Raw genomic sequence first — 26,671 nt, 5'->3', positions numbered from 1 at the left:
GAGAATGAGGGCTGTGAGATCCCGGCAACCAGGGCACCAGTGGTTTGAAAAGAGCCACTTCCCAACATGTGCAGGACAGCTAGCAGCTTGTTCTCTGGTGGAATGATGTGGGGTGTCTGCAAGCTGGGTGCCAACTGTGGCTCAATGTGGTGCAGCAGCAGTATGGCTTGCCAGTTTAGTCTGTACCTCTGGATGATGTCATGTTCCCTGAGGCCCTGAAGGGTTGTCCTGGTCTGCAATATCCTCTCCTGCCTGCTGCGTTGCCTTTGGGGTCCCTGTTGGTGTGGTGGAAGCTGCTGCTGTTGCTCCTGTGCTCTGCGTCTTTGTGCAGGCTGGATGAATAGCACCTCCATGTCTTCCTTTTGGAGCTCTGATGTTGCTTCTGTGGGTTTTCCTTCAGTGCTAGTGTGTTTGCCCCATTTTAATGCCTGCCCTGACCCAGGCGTTAATTTTTGACGCAATCCGGGATGTGCAACATTTTCCGACTCCTGCAGCATTTTTGCATGTTTAGATAAATATGGCGTACGGGTATATAAGTCATCTTTTGGACGAGAACGCCTACCTTGCATCTCATTAATGCAAGGCGGTTTCACGCATCCAGATAAGGACGCACACTGAGATATTTTGACGTTAGCGGGGTCTAGCGTCAAACTATAAATATGGTGTTAGTTTTGCACTGAATTTGTGTAAAAAAAAAGACGCAAATCTGGCGCAAGCAAAGTATAAATATGGACCTTAGTGCCACAGTCAATGTGTTTTGGCTCTGAAATGGTATTGGTAAAACTGGATCCAACTAATTAGTCTATTTACTTGTCCTTATGATGCAGATAATGCACCTGTGACGTGAAGGTTGATTATGAGTATTTTTGCCTCCCAAATATATGACAATGCTGGCTAAGCTTCAGTTTAAATACACTGCAGTGGCACATGACAGGGAAAAGTGTCTTTGTCATGTGGGAAACGCCTGTTTTATATATTCATAAGCACACTCTAAACTGTGCCTTGTAAGCCCAAAGGACAGGCTGCTAAAATAAGAAATAAGCCATACTATGTATTGGGGTTAGAGTGCTCTCATAGTGAAATAAAAGTCGAAAATTATTTTATTGTGTAACCTTTGCTAGATTTTTCCCTGTGCATTCCTAGATAGGATTAAACTCTTTATTTGCTATCTCTGCCAGGGAAACTCTAGAAATATGTTTTCAGGCTATTTCTTATTTTATTTTCAAAATCTGATTTGTAAAATCTGATTTTCAAAAAATTTGTCAGAAAAATAAATTTACACAAATTTACTTTATGTTGCTTGAGACAAGGCTGGCCTAATACTAATTTTTTCCACTGATCCTTCACAGCTGGAATACACATTGTTGGCTGGGAGGCATATGGGGTCATTATGACCCCTGTGGTAGGTGATAATGTGGCGGTAATACAGGCATTATGACATTGCCAGTTGATTGCAGCCAACCTGCCAATTTACCATTCATACAGCCATGGCGGTAGCAGCCGCCGGGCCGGAGATAACAATCTCCAGCCCAGCGGCCGCTATTGTATCCCCGGCGGCATTTTGAGCCTGCCTACCACCATAGTTTTCATATGATTCGCAACGCACACACTCACATTCATGCATACAACCCCATACACACACAACACCTCCTGCCCCCCTCCCCTGTCGGAAGCCCAACTTACCTGCATCCAGGGGGTCTTCCGTCAGGAAACGGGACGGGGCGCTGTACCGCCAGCAGAACACCGCCAGGCCATATCATGTGTCATGATATGGCTGGTGGCGGTGTACTGGCATGGCGGTGCTTGTGGTAGGCAGCTCCACCTTACCACCATCCACCAGTATGGCCACAGCCAGAGTTCTGCCCTTCTTTTGGCAGAAGTCCGGCTATGGTCATAATCTGGCAGACGGATGGTAGCTGTGGCGACGTTCTTTTGGCGACCATGGCTGTGGAGGTAGGTGGCTGATACAGCCATTGTCATAATGTGGGCCTTAATGATTCTGGCTCAGAGGACAATGGCCTGTTTCTAAGTTCAGGAAAAGAAAATGAGTGTTAGCTCTCTGGGAGTGGACAGAAACAGTTGGCAGAACAAAAGAAAACCTTACCATCACCTCTTTTGACTTGAAGATGTGATGGAGGAATATTATGGAGGGATTTTATGGCAAGATATGAACACTGATATTATTCAATACCTCATTTGTTGCTGCACTCACAGCATCCACCTTAAAAGAACTTGGAATACATAATCATTCCATTGCAATGTGAAATTCCAGAACATGCAGTCATCTTCCTTCTTTTATTGCTGTTGCTCACAAAAGATAAGTCTATGTGTAATTGTTAACTCATATTGCTTACAGCTGGATGTCACTTATAGTTAAACTGCTGCTTATGTTTGGCATGTGAGTACCTAACTTTTAAAAGAAAATGTATTTTTGTTTGCTGAGTGGATTACAAGGTAGATTTCACAGCTTATTTTGAAACGCTTAAATAGATTTAGAGTTTATTTTTTAGTTATAACTGCCTGGAAAAGATTGTACTTGTTATTTCCAGTCAGGGTAGAATGATTTTGAAGTACCTTGCTGTGGTTGCTGTACTACTTTAATCAGGTATGATATTCATCACAAATTCATGTAAAATATTCCCCATCTGGGTAGGTAGTTGTGGTTGCTTTATTGATTTAATCAGACATTATGTCTGTCACAAAACTAATTTCATAAGCTCTCCCTGATGATTCGTAGCAACACAAAACAGGCTTAGCATTGGGCAATGTGTAAAGCATTTATGCAGCATCAAAACCGTAGTAAAGTCAGAACACAACAGAATAAAAATGTCGATTCACATTTAAAAAGTAAAATAAAGTTTGATTTAAAAATAAAGTGCCAAAAAGAATTGAGCGCCAACCATGGCATCAACTGGTTGCAGTAGACCAGGACCTAGATGCCATATGAGGTAAACTGCAATGGAGTGCAGTACAGATACAGAAACCAGTTTAGCTGCAGTCAGAGGATTTACCTTGGGCCTTAGTCTCAAAACAATAAGTCAAAAATCTTTTGCAGGACAAGGCAGCAGGCCGTAGCTAAAGAGGATCAGACACCCATTAAATATGGTCTCGGTGACGTTGGTGGTTTTGGCAGGACCTTCATAACTTGTTCTTTGATACTACCTCTCTGTCACTCAGACACAAATTATGTCTGGATCATTAGCATTTCCCGCAATGGTGGGTGCCCTGGTTTATGGTTGTAATGTAATTTCTCTCCTTTTTGAACTCAAGAAAAGGATGTATAAAAAATGTCTACATTCAAAATTATTTGGACCTCGAAATCGTTCAGTGGGGCAAAGCTGGAGGCCGTTGCTGAAAAGGATTCCACAAGGCCGGATACCTTTTCGGTAAGGTAAAGCTGAATTATATTTGCTGCTGCAGAGAATCTCAGAGAGCAGGAAAAACCTGAATCTCCAGCCCAGCAGCAATGACCCATGGGCAGATCAACTGACAGGTTCGTCCCCATCCTCCAGAGGCCTTGAAGTTGAAAATGTTGCTAAATCTGAGGTTTTGAAGGGCGATAGGAGAAGTTCAATCAGAGACATATAATTTTTGGACCTTGTGAACACAGTTTTGGGGTCAGGATTCACTCCAACAGAGACCAGAAACAGGGTCCCGGCAAGTCCAATTGCAACTGGCCAGTAGCAGGAAAATGACTCTTGTAGCTTGTTGTGCCCCTGTAGCTGTAACAGGAGATCGGTCTTCTGACCCTTGAAATTCACTACTTCTTCCTGGCTACAAGAGGGAGGAGATCCAGCCTTTCATATCTACTCTCAAGTCACAGTCAGAAGGTTAAGTCCTCTTCTTATCTTCCTCAGGTCCAGTAGTGTTCTGAGGAGGGTACCAAGGGATGTCAAAGTTATGCCAGGTGCTAGCTTATGGGTTGGGGGTGACACCGGGCCCCACCATGACCAGTAGGGAAAAAGATCCCAGCAGTAACCTCTCCCACTTTTACAGCAGTTCTTGTATGCATTGTGGCAAACACTCCCACAGTGTCCCTGCTCCTAATATCCAAAATGATGAAACTATTCTCCCCTTGTGCAGAGCTTGTGTGCCCACCCAAAGGTTTGACAGGTTCCCCTCCCACTGTGATTGGTGCCTGCTCAACCTGGGGTAAAAACAAGGGGGCTGTTCAGGTGTCATCTGACATCTGCTTGAACAAGGGAGGTCTCTTTGATGTAGATTAATTTCTTAGCATAGCCCAAGTGACCTTCCTGAAGGGGAACAAAATACCTCCTCACACTCAGGCCTTTGCCTCTGCTCTTATTACAGTTGTCACATCTCAAAAGTGCTAAGCATTCAGAGGCCTTCAACTGGAGGTTAATACAAATAAGCTCCTGAGGTTTCAGGCAGACAAAATATAACTTTATAAAAGTTGGATTCCCTTTGACCAATGAGTTGGGCTTTTAATAAATATTAGAAATAGTTGTCTGATCATATTTCTGTTTGATCCCTACCCTGAAATATATAATATTGACTTCCAAAAGAAATGTTTTTGGTACAGGAACAATATAGCTAAGAGAGCATTGGGGGCATTATGCAAGAGGTTATTACTCCTGCAGTTCAGACTGTAAATAGGTTTGAGGCACTCGCAATGTAGGAGTATCTAGAGGCTTACAGTAAATCCCAACACTTGGGTTCTGGGGCTGATGAATTTCAGAGCATAGTAGTTTAGTGACAAAGGGCCTGACTTTGGTCTTGACAGGGCTACCGTCGTCCCGCCTTGGCAGCAGTCCAAATTATTCAGTCAAGCTGACAGAATTCCAGCCACCTTATTTAGATCTATAGCGGTTCAACCTCCATCTATGTTGACGGAGTGTATTCTGTTGCATGAGTGGTATCCCAAAGCCAAAGTGGTAGACTCCAATGCTGTGCACACCACTCTGAGGCCATCAGGGCGGAAGGATTGCACTAACCATATTAAGAGAACACAGTTGTGCTGGCAGTGTAACAGTGGTGCTCCCCTGACAGTGGGAGTCTGTTGCGGGACCTGTTCAGCATTGTACTACGGTTGTGGCTATTGGATGGATGCTAGCAGCATACACCTTATTTATATTGGCCAATTGCAAACACCTGCAAACCACACTAAAAAACACACCCCATTTCAGACCTGGATCCTTTGCCATTCCACTGCAAAACACCATTTTGCTGCTGAATTTGCAACTAAGGAGTCAGTTTTTTTCTCCCTCTGTTTATTTTCCTTTCTTTTTATTTTTTTGACATTTCATCAAATTTTGGGGCATCAAATACAATTGTTTGTGACTCACTAATGCAGGTAGGAAGAATCTACATTTTACAGAGAGAGAATTGTCAGTCATGGTGAATACAATTTTAAGAATAGGGCCTCAATTGTTTGAAGCCAAAGTACAAACTACAATCAAAACTCAGAAAAGGCAAATGTGGACCAGAATAGTTGACAGAGTGAATGCTGCAACAAATAATCCGCGCACACAGAAGGGAGCTAGGATTAGGTGCAACAACCTGCGGAGCAGAGTGTATTCACTGGCCTCCAAGCCTCACCTGGAGGCCCAGAGGACTGGTGGTGGTTATTCCAGCCCCCCCCTTACAACTCTTCCCCTGGGAGGAGAAGGTCTTGCAGACCCAACACCCTGAAAGCTCGACAGGAATCCCTGGTGGAATGGAGACTGGCAAGTAGGACTTAGCAATGTCTCACTAATCACAAATGGACTTTTTTGCCCTTAAGTTAGTTGTACAGAATGTTTTTAAAATCCTTCTCACATTATACATATCTAAACTTAATTCATCACAATATCTAGTTTTAGCCAAATTACTAGCATCATGGTTGTATCTCTCTTTTTAACAATGCCTAATGCGTGTTGTCAGAATGTGTATTTGTTAGACTTGGCATCCTTGGAATGGTCTCCCCTAAATTTTTGCCTCTACTTCCCTGGTTGTTTCTGTGTGCTGGACTCTGTTTTTGCTGTTTGTGTTTGCTCTGGACACTTTACTAAAGTGTAAGTGTTACCTGCATAAATTACATGTGGACATTGGCTTATCCCGGATTGGCATATTTGATTTACTAGTAAGTCCCTAGTAAAGTGCACTAGAGGTGCCCAGGGCCTGTAAATCAAATGCTATTAGTGGGCCTGCAGCACTGGTTGTGCCACCTACATTAGTAGCCCTATAAACATGACTCAGACCTCCCACTGCAGTGTCTGTGTGTGCTGTTTAAACTGCCAATTCGACTTTCCCTTCTTATACATGTAAGGCACCCCTAGGTAGGCCCTAGGTAGCCACATGTGCAAGGTACAGTGTATGTTAAAGGTGGGACATGTACTTATGTGTTTTACATGTCGTGAAATACTACCAAATTTGTTTTTCACTGTTGCAAGGCCTATCTCTTCCATAGCGTAACATGGGGGCTGCATTAAATATCCTTAAAGCGCAGATTCCCTTTGGGAGCAGATAGACATGTGGAGTTTGGGGTCTCTGAACTCACAATTAAAAAATACATAATTTAGTGAAGTTAGAGATTGTGGCCCTCATTCTGACCTTGGCGGGCGGCGGAGGCCGCCCGCCAAAGTCCCGCCGTCAGGTTACCGTTCCGCGGTCGAAAGACCGCGGCGGTAATTCTGACTTTCCCGCTGGGCTGGCGGGCGGTCTCCTTCAGACCGCCAGCCAGCCCAGCGGGAAAGAGGCTTCCACGATGAAGCCGGCTCGGAATCGAGCCGGCGGAGTGGAAGCTGTGCGACGGGTGCAGTTGCACCCGTCGCGTATTTCACTGTCTGCGCAGCAGACAGTGAAATACATGTAGGGGCCCTCTTACGGGGGCCCCTGCAATGCCCATGCCAGTGGCATGGGCACTGCAGGGGCCCCCAGGGGCCCCGCGACCCCCCCTACCGCCATCCGGATCTCGGCGGTCCGACCGCCGGGATCTGTATGGCGGTAGGGGGGGTCGGAATCCCCGCGGCGGTGCAGCAAGCTGCGCCGCCGCGGAGGATTCAATGGGGCCGCGGTACACTGGCGGGACCCCGCCAGTGGTGCCGGTCCGACCGCGGCTTTACCGCCGCGGTCGGAATCCCCATTGGAGCACCGCCGGCCTGTCGGCGGTGCTCCCGCGGTCCTCCGCCCTGGCGGTCAAAGACCGCCAGGGTCAGAATGACCACCTGTGTGTTTAAAAATGCACTTTTAGAAAGTAGGCATTTTCTTGCTTAACCCATTCTGTTACTCTGTTTGTTTGTGGGTTCCCTGTCTGGGTCAGTTTGACAGTTGGGCTGTTTGCACCTCTGCTCTGGACAGTGACACAAAGGGAGCTGGAATGTAGCCTGTATATCCTGGTGGGCCATCTGGGCTGAGGGAGGGGAGGAGTAGTCACTTACACCTGAAAAGGCTGTGTCTGCCTCACACAATGCAGTCTCCAACCCCCTGGTGTGTGTCTGGGACCTGGCCTGGGCAAGGCAGGATCTTGAAAACAACAGAGACTTCTCTTTGAAGTAGGCCTACTTCAAAGGCAGAAAGGGGTATAGGAAGAGCACCCCAAACCCCTGAAAATCAGATTACATCTGGAACCAAGAGGAACCTCTGCCAAGGAGAAGAGATGGAAGCTGGAGGAGGAGTACTACCCCTTTGCCCGTGACTTTGCATTGCTGGGTTGGCCAGCAGTAGCTGCTTCTGCCTGAGAGAGGACAAAGACTGACTTTTGTGTGACTACCCACTGGTGAAGAATCTCCAAGGGCTTGAACTGAGCTTGCCTCCTGTTGTTGAAGTATCAGGGACAACAAAAACTTCTCTCTACCAACACTTGGGCTTTCTGCTGAGAGTCCTGCCTGCCAAGTGGTGCACTGACCTGTCTCTAGGCCCTTGAAAGGTGCAGGTAGTTGAAAAGGACAGAAATCCATGCAAAGACATCCATGCTGGGAAACTTTCAACGTACCACCCGCCTCGCAGCTGATAAACGACGCACGCCGGCCTCGCGCCTAAAATCGATTCAACATGGGTGGAGAAATGACACACAACACCCGCAGTAGCTGCTGGTAATGACGCAAGCCCCCAACCAGTGCGGTTTCTTGACAATGCAATATTGCTCAGCGTGGAAAATCAACGCAAAACCTGCCTGGACCCAAGGTGCCGGTCCAGATCAACACATCGTCTTTTGCAGGAGAGAAGAAGCGATGCATGCAGACCCGACTGGAGGAGGAACGACGCACGGTCTCGCTTGCGAGTGAGAAATCAACACATCGCTGGCCTTTTTCAACGCACACTCACCCCTGTGGCTGTATCTTGATGCTACCCAGGTACTTTTGTGTAATAACAGCATTCTCACTGTTTTCTTAGGATTAAGACTCTTATTCTTTTTTAAATTCCTAACTTGACTTGTGTATGTTGGATTTTTGTAATTTTGGTCTTGTTTTGTTTAGATAAATATTATCTAAACAAATATTATCTATTTTTCTAAAACTGTGTTGTGTCATTTTGTAGTGTTTTCACTGAGTTACTGTGTGTGTTGGTACAAACAAATTACACATTGTTTCTGAAGTTAAGCCTGCCTACGCATGCCAAGCTACCAAATGGGTGAGGGGGGTTAACTGAGGGTGAGTCCCCTTTACCCTGACTAGAGTGAGGATCCTTGCTTGGACAGGGGATAACCTGACTGCCAACCAAAGACCCATTTCTGTGTTGTTCTCCATGGATCTTCCCTTGCATTTGCAAAGTATGTTGTTGTCCTTAAAAACAGATTCCAAACTCCAACTATTTGTACATGAAGGTATACTGCTTGTAAGTGTTCTTTTCACCTATTTACATCATTCACATATGTGTGTACATATTGTAATTGTGTGTACATTTTCACTGTAGATGTTTCAATAGGTATGCTTAACTCACATTTTAACAAGTATCGTCAATTGCTCAGCCTCCCTTTTCTTCCATATCTGCACATATGTCAAAATGTTATTCATTTGTCAATCACCATTTCATGCTATGTATAAAAATCTAATTTGTTGTGTTGATCTAGTATGTTGTCAACTTTTTACTTCATTGAATTGATGTTATTGCTTATATAATTCATGGTCTGTTGAGTCAAAGATTTCCAATCATGTTCGGTGGCATGCTGAATATAAGTAGTATTGATACAGAATTTTCTTGGCAATGTTCATATGATGACCAATGCCATTAATTCTAATAAGTTGTACTATAGTCTGCATTTTAGCCTGCTAGGACTGTTAAGTTGAGCTGAATGTCTGGTACATGTAATCTACATTTTCTAAATAACATTTTCATTTTTACTGAAGTTTGCCTCTGGTAAATTAGCCTGCATGTGTAAATTAATAGAAGTCATACAAAGGCCTAATCATTCCTTTAATCATAATTTTTACTTTTAGGTTACTTAATTTGTAGCTGAAGACACATTTGAGGTGCAGTCCGGACATTTGCTCTCATATTGTTGTAATTCATTTTAGGTCCAACACCCAGGGTCAATGGATCACCGTCCACAATGGAAGGCACCTCCACTCTAGACCAATATCAAGCGTTCAGTGAGGATGCCACTTCAACAAGTCCAGATGCTGTGGAGCTGGCTGGTCCATCTGATCTGTATGAGCAGACAGCTCCAATGAGTCCGGCTGCTGTTGAGCAAACACCAACACCACTTCCAGTTCTGCCAGAACCCAGTAGAATTGGGCACATTGACTCAAGAGCACAGGGTAGGGGGGCTAGGGGTTGTGAGATGAAATCTGAGGGCCACCAAAGTGAGGCCACCGGGCAAGCTGTCACAATGACCACCTTCAACCAAGTCTTGGGACCACTACAGCAGTCCAAAGACATGATGGTCCAGGTCCTTACAGAGCTCTGGGACATGAAGCAGATACAGAGAGAGCAAAATGTAGAGATGTAGAGTTACAACTCAATTTTGTGCTCCGTTACTGGGGTGATGCTTGACATTTACTATCATATGTGCAGGGCTTTTCCTATACAGTCTATCTCTCTTTGTGGTCCTTCAAAATCAGGACAAAACACATCTTCCTCAGCTGCAGACAGGGAGGCCGTGCCACAACAGGAAACTGCTCCACCCACCCCTGTCTCTATAACTGTAGACCCCTCACCCAACCAGGAGGGGCATTCATCCGGGCCACCAGGATAGGAAGACAAGAAGACCTCCACCACCACCTCCACTCGGTTGGCTATTTCATGTACACATTTACCTTTTTTGAAGACAGTTGTATTTTGTACATTGGCCTTAAAACTACTTGGGCTAAACAAAAATAGCTTCATCCACCATGATGGACTTTATCTCTTTTTTGTTTTTCCTTTGGTTTTATGTTTCAAACTATTTTTAGTGTATTTGTGTTAATAAAATAAATTCACATAATACAAAGTCAAAGTCTGGTGTTATATTTATTGTGGTATTCCCCTTTCCATGTCTTCCTTCCACCATAACAAAAAAAAAACTATTAATCTATAACATTAACACAAAAATAAGATATAACAATTAGGTTACATATTTCTGATTTTAATTTTTTTAAAATATAAAATAGATCTCAATGTATTGGTGTCATACATCTGTAAGTAACAATTCTTTGTCAAAGTTTTGGATCATTTTTCAATCCATACATAACCCAAATAGTCTGTGCCATTTAGAATTTGATGCTCCAAGACCTTGACACCATGAGAAAATGGGAAATAATCAAAATAAACAGGTTAACTAAGTAAACAATTATTTAATCATGTCATCAGCTGGAGCCAGACATCCTGACTCACAACAGTATTTCCACATCAGTTACACCAATAGTCAAAATCATGGCAGTGCTATATTTTTTAGCCACAGGATCATTTCAATACACTGTGGCAGTATCTGGAGGCATGCCACAACCAGCCTTCAGTGGTATGCCACAAAATGTTTTTTGTACAATGATGAGACACATCAACAGCTTCATACACTTAATGCAAAATGAAGATTTAGCCAATGTGAAGGGAGACCAATATGCTATTGCTTGACAAAAACATGTGGTTAGAGCAAGTTAAGCATCACATATTCCTTGGTGGCAACATTCAACAGAAAATAGGTCTAATACAATCTCAAGAACTCCAATTCAATCCCTCTGCAAGTTGTCTCTTTAGAAGATCTCTACATCCAAAGTGTGTTGTCCCAGGACCAACCCATGCTCCCTTTGTACTTTCCAACAGCAACATATCACTGCCAATTTCACAACTTTGAAATGTCCAAATGAAAACATAGTGAAGGATCCTAAAACAGAATAGCAAGGGAAAATGAATGATTTCACATGAGAAAATTTACTCAGATGATACTTTGGGAGGACACATCTATGAAACACAAGCAAAGTCAATCAATGTGAATAAACACAGTAATCAATGTATGGAAACTTTGATCAACAAATTTCTTTTCCCTGGACTTTCCTGAGCTAATCATTACGACTAAATTACCATCAGAGAGTGATATGTTCACTATGTTACATTTGTTTCTGAATTTGATGTTACAATATGTAAAGGTAAACTGATACTCAGGTGAAGAAGTTGGCAATAGCATATTGGCATATGTCAATTCCTTCTTTCACCACTTTCATCTTCATTTTCCATTTCAACATCCTCACCCAGTGGCTCTTCATGGTCTCTATCCTCTGCGATGATTGGGATAGTCCAGCTATGGCACTGCAGAACTCTAATAAGGTTGATGACAGGGCAACCTTGGTGTGCTTAAAAACTTTGTGGATCAGTAATAGGAATCAGGCAAGATTTATCCCAACATTTGTACACAGGGTGGCCTATAAAACTTCCCACTGCAACAGGGAACATCAGTGCCTCTGTACTGATGAATCTCACAGCTAGTCACCACGCAAGCACCATCAAAAGGTGGTGGCAGAAGTGAATCTGTGTGTGGACCGTCAGGGCACAAACATGTTTGGTCCTTACATACACATTGGCAACCCTTGTTTGTTGTGCTGGAGGCACCATACCGAATTCATGCAAACAGCCAAAGCACACTGTCACTGTTTGGCACTAATGAATACATGCAAAACCAGACAAAGGATGGGGGCTGGATTAGGCAATTTGAATTCATGTCCCAGAACAGGATACGATAAGGAAACTAATTAAACTATACTATATATTTGAGGATTCATCGTAGACCTACTAGACACAGTACCCCAGAAGGTAAGAGGGCATGGAAACCAACTATGAGACAAATGTAGCCACAGGGAGCCTCTATGGTTAACGCAGACAGGACCAATCAGGCTAAAAGGATACAGGCTCTGTCAGGAACTAACATGAACATGGAAAATACACAGTGAGGGGGACTCTGACTGAGAAAAGCTGGAACAATACTGTGGGAAATAAAAACTGTTTTTGTGGTGTGGTCTGCAATGTTACACAATCCCCAAAGGGCTCTGTTACACAAGTGATTTGTACACCGACGCACAACAAGGAGTTTCAGAAAATGGCAGCTTCTAAGCAGTTCCAGGCAGCAGCAAGGGCAGGGCTGGTTCGAATGGCTGGTCTGCATGGAAGTGCTCATAGGTGTGTGCAGCTTCAGTCTCTCACAAGTCCTGGAGTTGAGAATCAAGTTCAAAGGGCCAAGTTGACCTTTCACATGGGAAGCAATGGACAGCTGATTACAGGTCCTACCGACTACCAGGCAGTGCATTATCGGATCTGAAGCCCATGCAGACTGATGAGCTATGGCTATGGCATGCCATACTGGAGAGGGAAGCACACAGGAGTCAGAATGGGAGTCTGGGTGTGTGTAGATGAAGATTCTCAGGGTACAGATAGTCCATTCACAGGGCCCCCTAGAGAAGGGTGGGCAGAGACTGAAAACATGGCAGTGGCAGGACTTATTCCCTGGGATGGACTGTGCAGGGCATGTTTAGTGAGCAATGCTTGTCATATCTGGGGCACGCATGCTATCCATTTTCTGCTTAGATGGACTCCATGTCACACATGTTCCTTGCACAGATAGCTGATGTCACACTTACTGCTGTCAAGGGTCTGGTCATACATCCCTGTTAGCAATGCAATAGCACATCCACTGCCTCATGTATGAGACAATTTTCTTCCTTATGATTGATTGTGTCTTAGTTGTGTGTTATGTGCTGAAATTGACCATGTTGGCAACATGGATTTTTGTCATAGCTGTGGTCCTCTGATAGTGCCCTTCACTTGTGAAATAGACAGGATATTTGTCATTTACACTGTGTGTGATGTTGGGTGTACATTCATACCCATCAAATGTGATGTTGCTTTTTCAGAATCCTAATCTGTATTTCTGCAATGCTCCATGAGGCTAAAGTCGGATTATAATTCCTAGGGATCATGTGATGCATAAAAAATTACCCAGAGTATGATTGAGTGATGAAGGTAGGTGTTTAATGACATATGATAACAATGTGGTGATGGTGACTAGAGTCAGAAGAAGTTTTGTACAATGTGTTGTCTCCGACGCAATCCTGCTGCAGTGTTTGGATGGTCCCCCTCATTTTCACGAACAGCATCCTCCTCTTCCTCCTCTTCAAGCATTTGTGGGTCTGGTTCATAGAGGGGAATGTTCCTCCTTACACAAATGTTGTGCAGGATGGCACAGGTCAAAATGATCTTGCAGACCATTTCAGGTGAATATAGGAGGCTGCCTCCGGTGATGTCAAGGCACTGGAATCTGGACTTCAGAATGCCAAAGGTCCTCTCTACTATGGTGCGTGTCCTCCAATGTGCCTCATTATAGGCACGCTCTGATGCAGTGCTTGGGTTGGCAAATTTGGTCATGATCCATGGCTGGATCCCATAACCCTGATCAGCTGAAAGAGAAAATGAGTGTAAATATTTGTATGTTGGTTGCACCTGGATTATCACTTTGCATGGCAGTTGTTATCTTGTGTCATCTGTGACTCATCTGTGTTTGTGTTATTGTGTGGGATCCTAGGCTTCTAGGATGTTCTTTCTGCATTGGGTTGTTTCATTATCAAAATTGGTGTTTGGCTGATTGACCTGATATCAGCGGTATATTTCTAAACTTGTAGTTCATTGTGTATCACCCATGCATTATGTCATGTGAAAGAAGTGCCCATGTGCCTTAACTTGAGGTGACATGATACTTCCACACACAAAATCAAATCCACTGTGGTGGTAACACGGTTTCACTATATGGCCTGAACATCCCATCCAATTCAACATATGTAATAGCATGTAAAAAACAACAGTGTGGCCCTTTCGTTTGGATAGGTGACAATGAACAACACATCTCCACACGTTGGCAGCACTGAAGTGTTCACAATTGACAATGCACAAATATCCCATGTTTGACAAGCTCTAGGCAAACCTATTTTTGTGCCCTCACCGAGTTGGCTCATTTGCAAACGTGTACCTATACCACTGAACCTGCTCCAGGTAAGCTGGCTAACTTGGTTGTGTGGGTGAAGGTTTAAGTGTCAGAAGGTCCATGTGCCTGTATATCTGTTATGTATATGTGTAATTGTCTCAATCCGTATGTGTAGCAATGTGCACTTTGCATTAGTGTCACATCATTATGTGTTCTTAGCACAGTCCACTTCCTTAATGCTAGTGGGCAATGTAACCCCAGGAGTGATGTGAGATGTTGGTACTGCCTCAATGATTCCATGTCACCTTCATTAGAGTCAGCATCATCATGCTATGTGTCTCATGATGTTTGACCTGCAGCAAAACACATTACACACACCTTACACAGTACGTATTGCTTGGAAGGGTGTGTGATTGAATGTTATTGATATGCTATTGGAAGATTCATCTTCCAAGTTGTACTGCCAGTTAAGGCCATGGCATTGTCACTGTGTGGTTTTAAATTGGTCCCTTGTGGCTCTCGAGTGGCATCTGTTGTTATTTACATCTGTCATTTGTCCATAGGTGTGTATCCCATTGGGTCAGGATATCAAACATGACTAGCAGTGTCACAACCTCAGTGTCTTCCTAGCCACGTTTCAATGTAGTGGTGTATGTGTTGTGTTTCCTACAGGGTTGCTGTGCAGTGTGTTAATGACTGGGTTTCTGTACTTACCAACAAGTAGGCCATTTCCATATCGTCCATCCTGGAAGTGTTGATTGATTGTGCTGTGGCGGAAGATGAATGAATCATGTACACTACCAGGATATTTTGCCACGATGTTGGTGATCAATCCCCGGTGATCCACAATGGCCTGCACATTGATGGAGTGTGTGTGCTTCCTGTTGTGGTATAGATGCTCGGTTACAGTAGGTGGCACAATCCGTACATGTGTGCAGTCAATGGCACCAAGCACGTGTGGGAAGCCATTGATTTGATAGAAGCCCTGTTTGGTCTCCTGCTGCTTCTGCTGTGTGTTGGGGAAGCTGATGTGGCAGGGTGTGAGGGAGATGATGGCATCTAGTACCTTGGGAAGGAAGGCAGAGAATGAGGGCTGTGAGATCCCGGCAACCAGGGCACCAGTGGTTTGAAAAGAGCCACTTCCCAACATGTGCAGGACAGCTAGCAGCTTGTTCTCTGGTGGAATGATGTGGGGTGTCTGCAAGCTGGGTGCCAACTGTGGCTCAATGTGGTGCAGCAGCAGTATGGCTTGCCAGTTTAGTCTGTACCTCTGGATGATGTCATGTTCCCTGAGGCCCTGAAGGGTTGTCCTGGTCTGCAATATCCTCTCCTGCCTGCTGCGTTGCCTTTGGGGTCCCTGTTGGTGTGGTGGAAGCTGCTGCTGTTGCTCCTGTGCTCTGCGTCTTTGTGCAGGCTGGATGAATAGCACCTCCATGTCTTCCTTTTGGAGCTCTGATGTTGCTTCTGTGGGTTTTCCTTCAGTGCTAGTGTGTTTGCCCCATTTTAGTGCCTGCCCTGACCCAGGCGTTAATTTTTGACGCAATCCGGGATGTGCAACATTTTCCGACTCCCGCAGCATTTTTGCATGTTTAGATAAATATGGCGTACGGGTATATAAGTCATCTTTTGGACGAGAACGCCTACCTTGCATCTCATTAATGCAAGGCGGTTTCACGCATCCAGATAAGGACGCACACTGAGATATTTTGACGTTAGCGGGGTCTAGCGTCAAACTATAAATATGGTGTTAGTTTTGCACTGAATTTGTGTAAAAAAAAAGACGCAAATCTGGCGCAAGCAAAGTATAAATATGGACCTTAGTGCCACAGTCAATGTGTTTTGGCTCTGAAATGGTATTGGTAAAACTGGATCCAACTAATTAGTCTATTTACTTGTCCTTATGATGCAGATAATGCACCTGTGACGTGAAGGTTGATTATGAGTATTTTTGCCTCCCAAATATATGACAATGCTGGCTAAGCTTCAGTTTAAATACACTGCAGTGGCACATGACAGGGAAAAGTGTCTTTGTCATGTGGGAAACGCCTGTTTTATATATTCATAAGCACACTCTAAACTGTGCCTTGTAAGCCCAAAGGACAGGCTGCTAAAATAAGAAATAAGCCATACTATGTATTGGGGTTAGAGTGCTCTCATAGTGAAATAAAAGTCGAAAATTATTTTATTGTGTAACCTTTGCTAGATTTTTCCCTGTGCATTCCTAGATAGGATTAAACTCTTTATTTGCTATCTCTGCCAGGGAAACTCTAGAAATATGTTTTCAGGCTATTTCTTATTTTATTTTCAAAATCTGATTTGTAAAATCTGATTTTCAAAAAATTTGTCAGAAAAATAAATTTACACAAATTTACTTTATGTTGCTTGAGACAAGGCTGGCCTAATACTAATTTTTTCCACCGATCCTTCACAGCTGGAATACACATTGTTGGCTGGGAGGCATATGGGGTCATTATGACCCCTGTGGTAGGTGATAATGTGGCGGTAGTACAGGCATTATGACATTGCCAGTTGATTGCAGCCAACCTGCCAATTTACCATTCATACAGCCATGGCGGTAGCAGCCGCCGGGCCGGAGATAACAATCTCCAGCCCAGCGGCCGCTATTGTATCCCCGGCGGCATTTTGAGCCTGCCTACCACCATAGTTTTCATATGATTCGCAACGCACACACTCACATTCATGCATACAACCCCATACACACACAACACCTCCTGCCCCCCTCCCCTGTCGGAAGCCCAACTTACCTGCATCCAGGGGGTCTTCCGTCAGGAAACGGGACGGGGCGCTGCTACCGCCAGCAGAACACCGCCAGGCCATATCATGTGTCATGATATGGCTGGTGGCGGTGTACTGGCATGGCGGTGCTTGTGGTAGGCAGCTCCACCTTACCACCATCCACCAGTATGGCCACAGCCAGAGTTCTGCCCTTCTTTTGGCAGAAGTCCGGCTATGGTCATAATCTGGCAGACGGATGGTAGCTGTGGCGACGTTCTTTTGGCGACCATGGCTGTGGAGGTAGGTGGCTGATACAGCCATTGTCATAATGTGGGCCTTAATGATTCTGGCTCAGAGGACAATGGCCTGTTTCTAAGTTCAGGAAAAGAAAATGAGTGTTAGCTCTCTGGGAGTGGACAGAAACAGTTGGCAGAACAAAAGAAAACCTTACCATCACCTCTTTTGACTTGAAGATGTGATGGAGGAATATTATGGAGGGATTTTATGGCAAGATATGAACACTGATATTATTCAATACCTCATTTGTTGCTGCACTCACAGCATCCACCTTAAAAGAACTTGGAATACATAATCATTCCATTGCAATGTGAAATTCCAGAACATGCAGTCATCTTCCTTCTTTTATTGCTGTTGCTCACAAAAGATAAGTCTATGTGTAATTGTTAACTCATATTGCTTACAGCTGGATGTCACTTATAGTTAAACTGCTGCTTATGTTTGGCATGTGAGTACCTAACTTTTAAAAGAAAATGTATTTTTGTTTGCTGAGTGGATTACAAGGTAGATTTCACAGCTTATTTTGAAACGCTTAAATAGATTTAGAGTTTATTTTTTAGTTATAACTGCCTGGAAAAGATTGTACTTGTTATTTCCAGTCAGGGTAGAATGATTTTGAAGTACCTTGCTGTGGTTGCTGTACTACTTTAATCAGGTATGATATTCATCACAAATTCATGTAAAATATTCCCCATCTGGGTAGGTAGTTGTGGTTGCTTTATTGATTTAATCAGACATTATGTCTGTCACAAAACTAATTTCATAAGCTCTCCCTGATGATTCGTAGCAACACAAAACAGGCTTAGCATTGGGCAATGTGTAAAGCATTTATGCAGCATCAAAACCGTAGTAAAGTCAGAACACAACAGAATAAAAATGTCGATTCACATTTAAAAAGTAAAATAAAGTTTGATTTAAAAATAAAGTGCCAAAAAGAATTGAGCGCCAACCATGGCATCAACTGGTTGCAGTAGACCAGGACCTAGATGCCATATGAGGTAAACTGCAATGGAGTGCAGTACAGATACAGAAACCAGTTTAGCTGCAGTCAGAGGATTTACCTTGGGCCTTAGTCTCAAAACAATAAGTCAAAAATCTTTTGCAGGACAAGGCAGCAGGCCGTAGCTAAAGAGGATCAGACACCCATTAAATATGGTCTCGGTGACGTTGGTGGTTTTGGCAGGACCTTCATAACTTGTTCTTTGATACTACCTCTCTGTCACTCAGACACAAATTATGTCTGGATCATTAGCATTTCCCGCAATGGTGGGTGCCCTGGTTTATGGTTGTAATGTAATTTCTCTCCTTTTTGAACTCAAGAAAAGGATGTATAAAAAATGTCTACATTCAAAATTATTTGGACCTCGAAATCGTTCAGTGGGGCAAAGCTGGAGGCCGTTGCTGAAAAGGATTCCACAAGGCCGGATACCTTTTCGGTAAGGTAAAGCTGAATTATATTTGCTGCTGCAGAGAATCTCAGAGAGCAGGAAAAACCTGAATCTCCAGCCCAGCAGCAATGACCCATGGGCAGATCAACTGACAGGTTCGTCCCCATCCTCCAGAGGCCTTGAAGTTGAAAATGTTGCTAAATCTGAGGTTTTGAAGGGCGATAGGAGAAGTTCAATCAGAGACATATAATTTTTGGACCTTGTGAACACAGTTTTGGGGTCAGGATTCACTCCAACAGAGACCAGAAACAGGGTCCCGGCAAGTCCAATTGCAACTGGCCAGTAGCAGGAAAATGACTCTTGTAGCTTGTTGTGCCCCTGTAGCTGTAACAGGAGATCGGTCTTCTGACCCTTGAAATTCACTACTTCTTCCTGGCTACAAGAGGGAGGAGATCCAGCCTTTCATATCTACTCTCAAGTCACAGTCAGAAGGTTAAGTCCTCTTCTTATCTTCCTCAGGTCCAGTAGTGTTCTGAGGAGGGTACCAAGGGATGTCAAAGTTATGCCAGGTGCTAGCTTATGGGTTGGGGGTGACACCGGGCCCCACCATGACCAGTAGGGAAAAAGATCCCAGCAGTAACCTCTCCCACTTTTACAGCAGTTCTTGTATGCATTGTGGCAAACACTCCCACAGTGTCCCTGCTCCTAATATCCAAAATGATGAAACTATTCTCCCCTTGTGCAGAGCTTGTGTGCCCACCCAAAGGTTTGACAGGTTCCCCTCCCACTGTGATTGGTGCCTGCTCAACCTGGGGTAAAAACAAGGGGGCTGTTCAGGTGTCATCTGACATCTGCTTGAACAAGGGAGGTCTCTTTGATGTAGATTAATTTCTTAGCATAGCCCAAGTGACCTTCCTGAAGGGGAACAAAATACCTCCTCACACTCAGGCCTTTGCCTCTGCTCTTATTACAGTTGTCACATCTCAAAAGTGCTAAGCATTCAGAGGCCTTCAACTGGAGGTTAATACAAATAAGCTCCTGAGGTTTCAGGCAGACAAAATATAACTTTATAAAAGTTGGATTCCCTTTGACCAATGAGTTGGGCTTTTAATAAATATTAGAAATAGTTGTCTGATCATATTTCTGTTTGATCCCTACCCTGAAATATATAATATTGACTTCCAAAAGAAATGTTTTTGGTACAGGAACAATATAGCTAAGAGAGCATTGGGGGCATTATGCAAGAGGTTATTACTCCTGCAGTTCAGACTCTAAATAGGTTTGAGGCACTCGCAATGTAGGAGTATCTAGAGGCTTACAGTAAATCCCAACACTTGGGTTCTGGGGCTGATGAATTTCAGAGCATAGTAGTTTAGTGACAAAGGGCCTGACTTTGGTCTTGACAGGGCTACCGTCGTCCCGCCTTGGCAGCAGTCCAAATTATTCAGTCAAGCTGACAGAATTCCAGCCACCTTATTTAGATCTATAGCGGTTCAACCTCCATCTATGTTGACGGAGTGTATTCTGTTGCATGAGTGGTATCCCAAAGCCAAAGTGGTAGACTCCAATGCTGTGCACACCACTCTGAGGCCATCAGGGCGGAAGGATTGCACTAACCATATTAAGAGAACACAGTTGTGCTGGCAGTGTAACAGTGGTGCTCCCCTGACAGTGGGAGTCTGTTGCGGGACCTGTTCAGCATTGTACTACGGTTGTGGCTATTGGATGGATGCTAGCAGCATACACCTTATTTATATTGGCCAATTGCAAACACCTGCAAACCACACTAAAAAACACACCCCATTTCAGACCTGGATCCTTTGCCATTCCACTGCAAAACACCATTTTGCTGCTGAATTTGCAACTAAGGAGTCAGTTTTTTTCTCCCTCTGTTTATTTTCCTTTCTTTTTATTTTTTTGACATTTCATCAAATTTTGGGGCATCAAATACAATTGTTTGTGACTCACTAATGCAGGTAGGAAGAATCTACATTTTACAGAGAGAGAATTGTCAGTCATGGTGAATACAATTTTAAGAATAGGGCCTCAATTGTTTGAAGCCAAAGTACAAACTACAATCAAAACTCAGAAAAGGCAAATGTGGACCAGAATAGTTGACAGAGTGAATGCTGCAACAAATAATCCGCGCACACAGAAGGGAGCTAGGATTAGGTGCAACAACCTGCGGAGCAGAGTGTATTCACTGGCCTCCAAGCCTCACCTGGAGGCCCAGAGGACTGGTGGTGGTTATTCCAGCCCCCCCCTTACAACTCTTCCCCTGGGAGGAGAAGGTCTTGCAGACCCAACACCCTGAAAGCTCGACAGGAATCCCTGGTGGAATGGAGACTGGCAAGTAGGACTTAGCAATGTCTCACTAATCACAAATGGACTTTTTTGCCCTTAAGTTAGTTGTACAGAATGTTTTTAAAATCCTTCTCACATTATACATATCTAAACTTAATTCATCACAATATCTAGTTTTAGCCAAATTACTAGCATCATGGTTGTATCTCTCTTTTTAACAATGCCTAATGCGTGTTGTCAGAATGTGTATTTGTTAGACTTGGCATCCTTGGAATGGTCTCCCCTAAATTTTTGCCTCTACTTCCCTGGTTGTTTCTGTGTGCTGGACTCTGTTTTTGCTGTTTGTGTTTGCTCTGGACACTTTACTAAAGTGTAAGTGTTACCTGCATAAATTACATGTGGACATTGGCTTATCCCGAATTGGCATATTTGATTTACTAGTAAGTCCCTAGTAAAGTGCACTAGAGGTGCCCAGGGCCTGTAAATCAAATGCTATTAGTGGGCCTGCAGCACTGGTTGTGCCACCTACATTAGTAGCCCTATAAACATGACTCAGACCTCCCACTGCAGTGTCTGTGTGTGCTGTTTAAACTGCCAATTCGACTTTCCCTTCTTATACATGTAAGGCACCCCTAGGTAGGCCCTAGGTAGCCACATGTGCAAGGTACAGTGTATGTTAAAGGTGGGACATGTACTTATGTGTTTTACATGTCGTGAAATACTACCAAATTTGTTTTTCACTGTTGCAAGGCCTATCTCTTCCATAGCGTAACATGGGGGCTGCATTAAATATCCTTAAAGCGCAGATTCCCTTTGGGAGCAGATAGACATGTGGAGTTTGGGGTCTCTGAACTCACAATTAAAAAATACATAATTTAGTGAAGTTAGAGATTGTGGCCCTCATTCTGACCTTGGCGGGCGGCGGAGGCCGCCCGCCAAAGTCCCGCCGTCAGGTTACCGTTCCGCGGTCGAAAGACCGCGGCGGTAATTCTGACTTTCCCGCTGGGCTGGCGGGCGGTCTCCTTCAGACCGCCAGCCAGCCCAGCGGGAAAGAGGCTTCCACGATGAAGCCGGCTCGGAATCGAGCCGGTGGAGTGGAAGCTGTGCGACGGGTGCAGTTGCACCCGTCGCGTATTTCACTGTCTGCGCAGCAGACAGTGAAATACATGTAGGGGCCCTCTTACGGGGGCCCCTGCAATGCCCATGCCAGTGGCATGGGCACTGCAGGGGCCCCCAGGGGCCCCGCGACCCCCCCTACCGCCATCCGGATCTCGGCGGTCCGACCGCCGGGATCTGTATGGCGGTAGGGGGGGTCGGAATCCCCGCGGCGGTGCAGCAAGCTGCGCCGCCGCGGAGGATTCAATGGGGCCGCGGTACACTGGCGGGACCCCGCCAGTGGTGCCGGTCCGACCGCGGCTTTACCGCCGCGGTCGGAATCCCCATTGGAGCACCGCCGGCCTGTCGGCGGTGCTCCCGCGGTCCTCCGCCCTGGCGGTCAAAGACCGCCAGGGTCAGAATGACCACCTGTGTGTTTAAAAATGCACTTTTAGAAAGTAGGCATTTTCTTGCTTAACCCATTCTGTTACTCTGTTTGTTTGTGGGTTCCCTGTCTGGGTCAGTTTGACAGTTGGGCTGTTTGCACCTCTGCTCTGGACAGTGACACAAAGGGAGCTGGAATGTAGCCTGTATATCCTGGTGGGCCATCTGGGCTGAGGGAGGGGAGGAGTAGTCACTTACACCTGAAAAGGCTGTGTCTGCCTCACACAATGCAGTCTCCAACCCCCTGGTGTGTGTCTGGGACCTGGCCTGGGCAAGGCAGGATCTTGAAAACAACAGAGACTTCTCTTTGAAGTAGGCCTACTTCAAAGGCAGAAAGGGGTATAGGAAGAGCACCCCAAACCCCTGAAAATCAGATTACATCTGGAACCAAGAGGAACCTCTGCCAAGGAGAAGAGATGGAAGCTGGAGGAGGAGTACTACCCCTTTGCCCGTGACTTTGCATTGCTGGGTTGGCCAGCAGTAGCTGCTTCTGCCTGAGAGAGGACAAAGACTGACTTTTGTGTGACTACCCACTGGTGAAGAATCTCCAAGGGCTTGAACTGAGCTTGCCTCCTGTTGTTGAAGTATCAGGGACAACAAAAACTTCTCTCTACCAACACTTGGGCTTTCTGCTGAGAGTCCTGCCTGCCAAGTGGTGCACTGACCTGTCTCTAGGCCCTTGAAAGGTGCAGGTAGTTGAAAAGGACAGAAATCCATGCAAAGACATCCATGCTGGGAAACTTTCAACGTACCACCCGCCTCGCAGCTGATAAACGACGCACGCCGGCCTCGCGCCTAAAATCGATTCAACATGGGTGGAGAAATGACACACAACACCCGCAGTAGCTGCTGGTAATGACGCAAGCCCCAACCAGTGCGGTTTCTTGACAATGCAATATTGCTCAGCGTGGAAAATCAACGCAAAACCTGCCTGGACCCAAGGTGCCGGTCCAGATCAACACATCGTCTTTTGCAGGAGAGAAGAAGCGATGCATGCAGACCCGACTGGAGGAGGAACGACGCACGGTCTCGCTTGCGAGTGAGAAATCAACACATCGCTGGCCTTTTTCAACGCACACTCACCCCTGTGGCTGTATCTTGATGCTACCCAGGTACTTTTGTGTAATAACAGCATTCTCACTGTTTTCTTAGGATTAAGACTCTTATTCTTTTTTAAATTCCTAACTTGACTTGTGTATGTTGGATTTTTGTAATTTTGGTCTTGTTTTGTTTAGATAAATATTATCTAAACAAATATTATCTATTTTTCTAAAACTGTGTTGTGTCATTTTGTAGTGTTTTCACTGAGTTACTGTGTGTGTTGGTACAAACAAATTACACATTGTTTCTGAAGTTAAGCCTGCCTACGCATGCCAAGCTACCAAATGGGTGAGGGGGGTTAACTGAGGGTGAGTCCCCTTTACCCTGACTAGAGTGAGGATCCTTGCTTGGACAGGGGATAACCTGACTGCCAACCAAAGACCCATTTCTGTGTTGTTCTCCATGGATCTTCCCTTGCATTTGCAAAGTATGTTGTTGTCCTTAAAAACAGATTCCAAACTCCAACTATTTGTACATGAAGGTATACTGCTTGTAAGTGTTCTTTTCACCTATTTACATCATTCACATATGTGTGTACATATTGTAATTGTGTGTACATTTTCACTGTAGATGTTTCAATAGGTATGCTTAACTCACATTTTAACAAGTATCGTCAATTGCTCAGCCTCCCTTTTCTTCCATATCTGCACATATGTCAAAATGTTATTCATTTGTCAATCACCATTTCATGCTATGTATAAAAATCTAATTTGTTGTGTTGATCTAGTATGTTGTCAACTTTTTACTTCATTGAATTGATGTTATTGCTTATATAATTCATGGTCTGTTGAGTCAAAGATTTCCAATCATGTTCGGTGGCATGCTGAATATAAGTAGTATTGATACAGAATTTTCTTGGCAATGTTCATATGATGACCAATGCCATTAATTCTAATAAGTTGTACTATAGTCTGCATTTTAGCCTGCTAGGACTGTTAAGTTGAGCTGAATGTCTGGTACATGTAATCTACATTTTCTAAATAACATTTTCATTTTTACTGAAGTTTGCCTCTGGTAAATTAGCCTGCATGTGTAAATTAATAGAAGTCATACAAAGGCCTAATCATTCCTTTAATCATAATTTTTACTTTTAGGTTACTTAATTTGTAGCTGAAGACACATTTGAGGTGCAGTCCGGACATTTGCTCTCATATTGTTGTAATTCATTTTAGGTCCAACACCCAGGGTCAATGGATCACCGTCCACAATGGAAGGCACCTCCACTCTAGACCAATATCAAGCGTTCAGTGAGGACGCCACTTCAACAAGTCCAGATGCTGTGGAGCTGGCTGGTCCATCTGATCTGTATGAGCAGACAGCTCCAATGAGTCCGGCTGCTGTTGAGCAAACACCAACACCACTTCCAGTTCTGCCAGAACCCAGTAGAATTGGGCACATTGACTCAAGAGCACAGGGTAGGGGGGCTAGGGGTTGTGAGATGAAATCTGAGGGCCACCAAAGTGAGGCCACCGGGCAAGCTGTCACAATGACCACCTTCAACCAAGTCTTGGGACCACTACAGCAGTCCAAAGACATGATGGTCCAGGTCCTTACAGAGCTCTGGGACATGAAGCAGATACAGAGAGAGCAAAATGTAGAGATGTAGAGTTACAACTCAATTTTGTGCTCCGTTACTGGGGTGATGCTTGACATTTACTATCATATGTGCAGGGCTTTTCCTATACAGTCTATCTCTCTTTGTGGTCCTTCAAAATCAGGACAAAACACATCTTCCTCAGCTGCAGACAGGGAGGCCGTGCCACAACAGGAAACTGCTCCACCCACCCCTGTCTCTATAACTGTAGACCCCTCACCCAACCAGGAGGGGCATTCATCCGGGCCACCAGGATAGGAAGACAAGAAGACCTCCACCACCACCTCCACTCGGTTGGCTATTTCATGTACACATTTACCTTTTTTGAAGACAGTTGTATTTTGTACATTGGCCTTAAAACTACTTGGGCTAAACAAAAATAGCTTCATCCACCATGATGGACTTTATCTCTTTTTTGTTTTTCCTTTGGTTTTATGTTTCAAACTATTTTTAGTGTATTTGTGTTAATAAAATAAATTCACATAATACAAAGTCAAAGTCTGGTGTTATATTTATTGTGGTATTCCCCTTTCCATGTCTTCCTTCCACCATAACAAAAAAAAAACTATTAATCTATAACATTAACACAAAAATAAGATATAACAATTAGGTTACATATTTCTGATTTTAATTTTTTTAAAATATAAAATAGATCTCAATGTATTGGTGTCATACATCTGTAAGTAACAATTCTTTGTCAAAGTTTTGGATCATTTTTCAATCCATACATAACCCAAATAGTCTGTGCCATTTAGAATTTGATGCTCCAAGACCTTGACACCATGAGAAAATGGGAAATAATCAAAATAAACATGTTAACTAAGTAAACAATTATTTAATCATGTCATCAGCTGGAGCCAGACATCCTGACTCACAACAGTATTTCCACATCAGTTACACCAATAGTCAAAATCATGGCAGTGCTATATTTTTTAGCCACAGGATCATTTCAATACACTGTGGCAGTATCTGGAGGCATGCCACAACCAGCCTTCAGTGGTATGCCACAAAATGTTTTTTGTACAATGATGAGACACATCAACAGCTTCATACACTTAATGCAAAATGAAGATTTAGCCAATGTGAAGGGAGACCAATATGCTATTGCTTGACAAAAACATGTGGTTAGAGCAAGTTAAGCATCACATATTCCTTGGTGGCAACATTCAACAGAAAATAGGTCTAATACAATCTCAAGAACTCCAATTCAATCCCTCTGCAAGTTGTCTCTTTAGAAGATCTCTACATCCAAAGTGTGTTGTCCCAGGACCAACCCATGCTCCCTTTGTACTTTCCAACAGCAACATATCACTGCCAATTTCACAACTTTGAAATGTCCAAATGAAAACATAGTGAAGGATCCTAAAACAGAATAGCAAGGGAAAATGAATG

This window comes from Pleurodeles waltl, chromosome 5, assembly GCF_031143425.1.
Source record: "Pleurodeles waltl isolate 20211129_DDA chromosome 5, aPleWal1.hap1.20221129, whole genome shotgun sequence".
Lineage (NCBI taxonomy): Eukaryota > Metazoa > Chordata > Amphibia > Caudata > Salamandridae > Pleurodeles > Pleurodeles waltl.
Note: the sequence above shows the minus strand (reverse complement) of the source record.